A 7,642-nucleotide genomic window follows, 5' to 3' on the forward strand; every position below is an offset into this window, starting at 1 on the left:
AACTTGCATGGCATCCTCCCAGGAGCTACTTCACTGTTTACCAAGAACAGAAGCTGATAAAAAAAGCTTTATGCAAGCCTGTTACATATACACTTTGGGCAAAAGTTGATTTTGAGAGCAGATTAAGTCAGCAAGAAGTTTTGTAACTACCTGAAGTTAGTAGAGAAGAACCGATGGAAAAAAATGTGTATACATGTACAGAATAAAGGACAAATGTACTGTGAAAAGCATGCTTTTCAGAGAAAAGTAACAGCTATAGAAAAGTATTTTAAAGATGTCTGCCACAGTGTTGCTTCCTTTCTGAAGTATTCATCCTTGGTTAACAAGACTAACAAACCCTACCACTCAGCCTAAAGCTGTAGCTGGTCCATTTTACCATGTGCAAAGCCTGCCTATACAAATGCTTTTTCTTTGCTCTAATGCATCTTCCTTTCTGACATTTCAGAGAAAACAATGGCACCCCTCTGGGACAGGCTGTGGAGAGTTTGGATTTGATATTGTTTGTGGGACACTGTTCTATTTATCACACAATAGGGTTTCCATTTCTCCATCAGTTCCATTGTGTAAATCCCACTGCTTTTCTTAAAATTACATTTTAAATTATAGCCTATCAGCCCCCTAAGGCATGTAGACCCTGGGTGCCCCATAAATTTAAAGTTATTACTGCTCACTATTGCCATGAATGAGTTGGTTATTTTTTTTTAAGCAGCAAGTGAATGGAATATACATTGAAAATACAATACAGCTGCAGCTTCTTTAATAGTGTGCCTTTCAAGAGGTACAAGACGTTAACATAACCTTTCTGAAACGATATGAAAGTCTGCCCAAGCTATAATTCATCACATAAAGGTTGAATAATGCCCTGTCTACTCTCAAGAAGTAGCCATAGATAGCTCTGGTTGTACAACATGGCTGTGGCCTGCATGCTGAGCACACCTCATTGTTGTGTTGATGTGGATGAAAGTCATTAACGTGTGCAAAGTCACAGGAAGCCACACAACTAACATATTTTTGCCTGATCTGTGCCCAAGCAAGGTTATTCTTACAGCAACAAGTGAGCCTAAGAGAGAAGTGAGAAAGAAGGAAGCACAGGGGATGCAGAGCACTCAATATGCAGCTGCTGCTACAGTCCTGCCTGTATGACCAGTGGATTTTTTAACTCACCCAACCTCTTCCTGACACAGGCACACAGATGTGCATACAAAGCCCCCCAGCAAAGAACAACAGAAGCAGAGTCTCCATTTTCCTTCTCACACTTTCTTAGAAAGAAAACGTGTATTTGGAGTTGATGAATTTTGTCATTTCTGCAATAGCCCTTGACACTACATTAATTCTGTTTAGGTTACAAACTGCATTAAGTTACTGCGTTATAGACCATACATTTTAATCCTGATACAACACCATCAAGCAAGAACAACAGTAGCTTATTTTCATCTTATGTGTTTTGCATCTTTACAGAATGCAGGCAGTAGGCATTAGCATTATTTCCAATGAAGCTTTGAAGACTGGAAAATGTTTATAATTACTTGCGTTGAACTCTGATAAAAGACATGGGGAAAACCCTAGAACAATCCAAAAAGTTGGGAGTAAAACATTACATAGGGATAGGTGAAGCATTTTGTCCATTGCAGCAATCTAAGGGTAAATCCTGTTTGATCAATTTGGCGGCCTTCTATGATGGGGCTATGGAACTGATGGACAGGGGCAGAGCAGTTGATGTCATCTACCTGGGCTTGTGCAAAGCATTCAACACTGTCCCGCCCAACATCCTTGTCTCTAAATTGGAGAGACATCAATTTGATAGATGGACACTCGGAGGATAAAGAACTGGCTGGATGGCTGCAGGCAAAGAGTTATGGTCAATGCCTCTATGTCCAGTTGGAGATCAGTAAGTAATGAGTGGTGTCCCTCAGGGATTGGTATTGGGACCGGTCTTGTTCAACATCTTTGTCGGTGACATGAACAGTGGGATTGAGCACACCCTCAGCAAGTTTGCTGATGGCACCAAGCTGTGTGGTTTGGTTGGTATGCTGGAGGGAAGGAATGCCATCCAGAGGGACCTTGACATGCTTGTGAGGTGGGCTGATGTCAACCTTATGAAGTTTAACCATGCCAAGTGCAAGGTTCTACACCTGGGTTGGAGCAATCCCAGGCACAGCTACAGGTTGAGCAGAGAAGAGATTCAGAGCAGCCCTGCAGAAAAGGACTTGAGGGTGTTGGTTGATGAGAAAACAAACATGAGCCAGCTCCAGTGTGCACTCGCAGCCCAGAAAGCCAACCGTATCCTGGGCTGCATCAAGAGGAGCATGACCAGGAGGTGATCCTGCCCCTCTACTCTGCTCTTGTGAGACTTCACTTGGAGTATTGTGTACAGTTCTGGTGCCCTCAACATAAAAAGGACATGGAAGTGTTGGAACAAGTCCAGAGGAGGACCACGACTGGATCATCTCTTGTATGAAGACAGACTGAGAAAGCTGGGGCTGTTCAGCCTGGAGAAGGCTGCATGGAGACCTCATAGCAACCTTCCAGTATCTGAAGAGGGCCTGTAAGGATGCTGGGGAGGCACTCGTCTTTAGGGACTGTAGTGATAGGACAAGGGGTAATGGGTTCAAACTTAAACAGGAGAAGTTCAGGTTAGATATAAGGAGGAAATTCTCTACTGTGAGGGTGGTAAAGCACTGGAATGGGTTGGCCAAGGAAGTTGTGAATGCTTCCCCTCTGGCAATGTTCAAGGCCAGGTTGGACAGAGCCTTGGGTGACATGGTTTAGTGTGAGGCAGGGGGGTTGGAGCTTGATGATCTTAAGCTCCTTTCCAACCCTAACTCTTCTATGATTCTATCTTAACTGTTAATAGTCTACACTTAGTTGAACACAACTCATCTAATGCTCTTGAGGTGGCTTTTGAAAATTGATATTGTTACAACAGATTCAAGCCACCAAATAAGTCCCTGATTTAAGAACCAGGTGATTATTTGACCTGACAGATCCCATCAATGAAAGCTGTTAGCAAGAGGTAAGAATTGAAAAGGTTTTAATCAACTAAGAAATAAATCTGAAATATTTTATTAAAAAAAATCTACTGGTTTGAGAAATCTAGGAAGGAACAGCTAGTGACTTTAATGTCATCCTACATGGTACTGGGTCTGCCTTTCTGGCTTACGGTATCTGCCTAAGAGCACAAAGCAACCCAAAATTCTGTTGTCATATAAATTAAGACATTTTTCCATTTTAAATACAGTATGACACTGACAAGTGCTACAGTAGCCCAACACCAGTAGGAATTAGCGCTGGTTTGGACTAAATTCAAAGACAACTAAGTTTTAGTAGAGACTACGCATACCTTTTATGACAGATCACTTACTAACATTTTTATTTTCCCTCTCCCCCTCACATCCATCCCATAAAAACAATGGCAAGGATTCAGAAAACATTAAATGAGAAAAATTCACATTCTAATGGAGAGAAGGATCATCAGGAACATGGATTTTCTGCAGGTTTGAGTAAACTCCAAGCTTTCACTTGCTCTTTCAGCCATCAAAGAGCATAAACCCACAGGTCTTGCCCAAGCAATAGGCATTTGGACTGTATTAAAGTTCCAGGGCATATTTGTGCCAAATTGCAGTATGAAGCAGTTAGTAAAAAGGCTGCATGTTTGCTATTTCTGTGGTTTGTCATAAAGGTCATTGTTTAAGACGTTTTCATTTAATGAAAATGTGCCTCTATTATTGTAGTTGTTTGACTGTTTCTTTCATGTACATTCCTCCTCCTCAATATCATTGTTTGTCATCCTATTGTGAAGTATCTTGCTGTTCTTCTAGTTGCCAGTTATAGACTTGCGCAAGTTTTCATTACACTAGTGGTTTATTTACAGATGGGTATGTTCCCATCATAACTTCTCTGAGCTCATTAGGAAGTTTTAGACTGGAGTAGGATAAAAGCTACCATACTCATTTTGCAGAGCCATGTGGGAGCTGCATTACTTGAGCAGACAAAGACTTGTTATGCCTCTCAGGAACTCCTCAGATAGCTACCCATCAGATATTTCTTCTTCATCTGATCTAATCACCTACACTGAGCAGACCTACACTTGCATTCACTCTAAAGGTCTACTACAGCAGTACCAGAACTGAGCAAAGTTATTCATCCCATGGAGAAAATACAACAAATACTGAACCTCCACTCTTCATTGAGGGCACATCAGCTGAACAAACAGAAATAAGCAGCCTAGAGAACATTAAAAGAAAAAAAAAGACAGAAAAAGACAGAAAGACTATTAAGGACTCAAAAGCACAAATTCCAGCTGAGGTACAAGGCAATCACAGATCTCCCAGTTCACCATTACATAACTGTAAGATAATTGTACATTTTCTCCATTATGTGAGAACTCAAAAAATGGTTTTGTATTTTGAGATGGAGAAGAGTATTAGAAAAGTCATACAAAGCAGCACACAAACAACTTTGAAGTGATAGTAAAAAAAACATGAACAGCCAAGTTAACAACAGCTAAATATTCACACTGTACATTTCACATTTATCACAACATACTCTTCCCAGAAAAATATCTCTGTTAGGGGCTAGGATCCATTTATTTGTTTCTCTTAGTATATTATCTCTCTTCCAAGAGAGTGAGGAGTCAAGTGGGCCTCTCTGCAGGGAAAAGGATGCAGTAGCTTCATTTGAGAGCTACTGGGTATGCTTAAGGCTGGGAGAAGCAAACAGCAAGGAGATATGAGCATGCAGTTGGGGCTCAGGAGATAGCCAAAAGCAACAGGAGAAGCTAGAAACAAGCTCCAATGACAATGGAAAAAACTCACTAGGGACTATAGTGAACTCACAGTCTGCTTCAACCCTGAAAGCCACAGAGCTTTCTGAAACCAAGACTGGAAGCAGGGACAAAGTAAGCAGCAGGAGATTTGTTTATAAACCCTTCCCCATGTCTAGTCTGTCTTTTCTCTCTCATCTGTGTTGTAAGATGTTTGTCTGATGTAGGCTTTGTTCAAACAAAAACTGAGGTTTGAGTTTAAAAGCTCTTTGAGGGAAAAGGTCTGGACAGGCCTACCTCAAAGATCTGGTCAGATTATTTCAATTTTTTTTTTTTTAGTTATTTTTTAATGACATCTTTTGCTGTTGTTTAATTCTGAAGACAAACTTAGCAGCTACTATGTGCAACATATAAGGAGTGGCTTTGTTAAGCTGTACCTCCTAGAGAAGGGTGAGCGCGTGACAGCATCACAAGCTGTGCACAAAGGCACATTTTGAGCTCAGAAAGAGCTATGATGTCAGAATCAATTTCTTCACACTTGGATGTAAGGTCAGCATGAGGCTTTAGTAAGAAAGCTTTCATAAATTTTCTAGTCTTTCTCCACTTCTCCCATACTCCATCTGAACTAGGAGCTACCAACCAAAATGTCTGGGCAGAGCCTCGAGCAAAACGTGCTACAAATGCTACACTGAATTATTGTAGAATCATGTGTAATGCCACTGGAGGAAGGCCAGAGGAAAGTGATCAAACACCTCCAAAACACAAGAAAAGGGGCTTTCTCAATACCAACAGGGGAACTACAGTTACAAAGATCTAGAAAGAATTCTAACTTGCTTTAACCCACTGCTCAAGCCAAAGCAGCTGGCATTGCCTTTTCTACATGTACTTTAGGCCTGGAGATGGGATGAGATGAATTACCCAGCACTCAGCAGACACTAATTACAGAGGAAACAGAACCACAGTATTGTCTATACACTGTCACGCATCATCTGCCTGCAACCTGTGTTGCACCAGCCATTGTCACTGTGCTGTCCTCTGTAGCAGTGGGCTGCACAGTTTGAACACAAGATGGTGAGAGAACATAAGGAAGCCATTAGAGGTTAGGAGCAGTTGCTCAACATGACTTGAAGAGGGATCTGAGGAGCATAACAATCACTCATGAGCAGCCGTCCATCCATCCAGCATCTGCAGACAGCCTGCAGCTGTTCCTGCTCTCGAGGCAAACTAAACCAGTTATCTAGAACAGCACAATATATGTATGAGCTTAACATACCTGCCCATTAAATGTGCCAAACATGAAAAAGAAACCCAAAACTTTCGGTCTGCAGAAGAATGGCTATGAAGAGACAGCACTTCGGAAAAGAAAAGCCAAGAGGAAGAACAATGCCTTGGTATTGAAGGACAAACAGGGAGAGTTGTCTTCAGCTTCTAATTATAATCCTGTGCAAAAAAAAAACTTGAAGTAAATGTGTTTGCATTTATTTCATATTCAACTTCCCAGTTGTGTGATGGGAAATTAAGGAGAATAAACAGAGCCATAATAAGGGGGCCAGACTGCAGCTGTCATATGCCAGCTGTGTGGGAAGAAAATCACCGGTAGTGCTGCCCACAGCCTGTGTGCAATCCCTGCCTCAGTGTGAGTCAATTTTCTTTCACCCTGGTATAGGATCAGTCTTAAAATTGCTACCTAGAACCCAAATAAGTGAGCCCCATGTGTTGTTTTTACAAGCGGAGTTCTTGAAATTAAGTTGTGTATCTGTGTGTATAAGGACTGTGTGTATACAGGCTTATTCTGCAGTTTTATATCATCGTAACCTTAACTTGTGTTCTGTAACTCACAGACTGTATTGTCCTTTGGGCTTTTTGCAGCTTACATTGTAAGGCTGTTGCCAAATTTGTCAGTGAGTAAACTGATAAAATTAGATAAGCTCCACTTTAATTGATGAAGATGTTAAAGATTTCATCTTGCTGTGGTATACAATGGCTCAATGACTCTTTACTGGTTTTGAAACAATAACAAGAATCTGTAGAAGATTGCTTTGTTACACAGTCCTGCAGTATATACATATTAATGAGGCACAGCCACCAGGGTGGACCACTGTATACTGGTATCCCCTAGCCCTGCATGTTCCTCAGCTGGCTATTCTACAGGGTGTTTTTTCCTAAAGGGAAAGTCACCATCAGTATGAATGCTGAACTCCATTTAATCTTCTATTTTTAAGCTTGTGTTTCTATTTTAATTACCTCTCCAGCCTTTTGCTTAAAAAATGTTTTATATGTTATAATATGTATATGTATCTATGTGTGTATTTGATATACTGGCTTTTTTTGGCCTTTTATGCCAGGAATCCATCTATTATAGTCTTTGAGAAGTTTTCCATCTATGTTTTGATGTGAAACTAGGGATATAGACGTGACAGTGGATTAATAACAGGATCCAGATCTGTGACTAAGTCAGACTCAGTGTAGGGGCAGCAGCAGTTCAAAGTGACTGTTGTTCTATGGCCTGTGTGAAAGGAGTCTGTAGACTTGGCTGGAGTTTTCCCAGTAGGTTATACGTATTACTTTAATACCCATCTTCAGTCACTTCACACTTATGAGTTACTTATATCTGCACTGTATAAAGACTGCTGCCCTTATTTTTACTCCATCCTTCAAAATAAGAACTGCTTCTCTCAGGTCCTCTTAACTCCATGAAAACCTGAGTAGTAACAGGATTAGTAAATGTGATACTAGCATGGTTTCGTTTTCATTCAGAAGAATAAACAGGGCTAGTTCTAGAAAAGAAGAATTCCAGTGGGAGCAAAGACAAATATTGTGACATTTTGAGAAATGTGTTCAGAAACAGAAGATGCACACATCCTGGGGAACGTTTTCATT

Source organism: Melopsittacus undulatus, chromosome 5, assembly GCF_012275295.1.
Source record: "Melopsittacus undulatus isolate bMelUnd1 chromosome 5, bMelUnd1.mat.Z, whole genome shotgun sequence".
In the NCBI taxonomy this organism is placed as follows: Eukaryota; Metazoa; Chordata; class Aves; order Psittaciformes; family Psittaculidae; genus Melopsittacus; species Melopsittacus undulatus.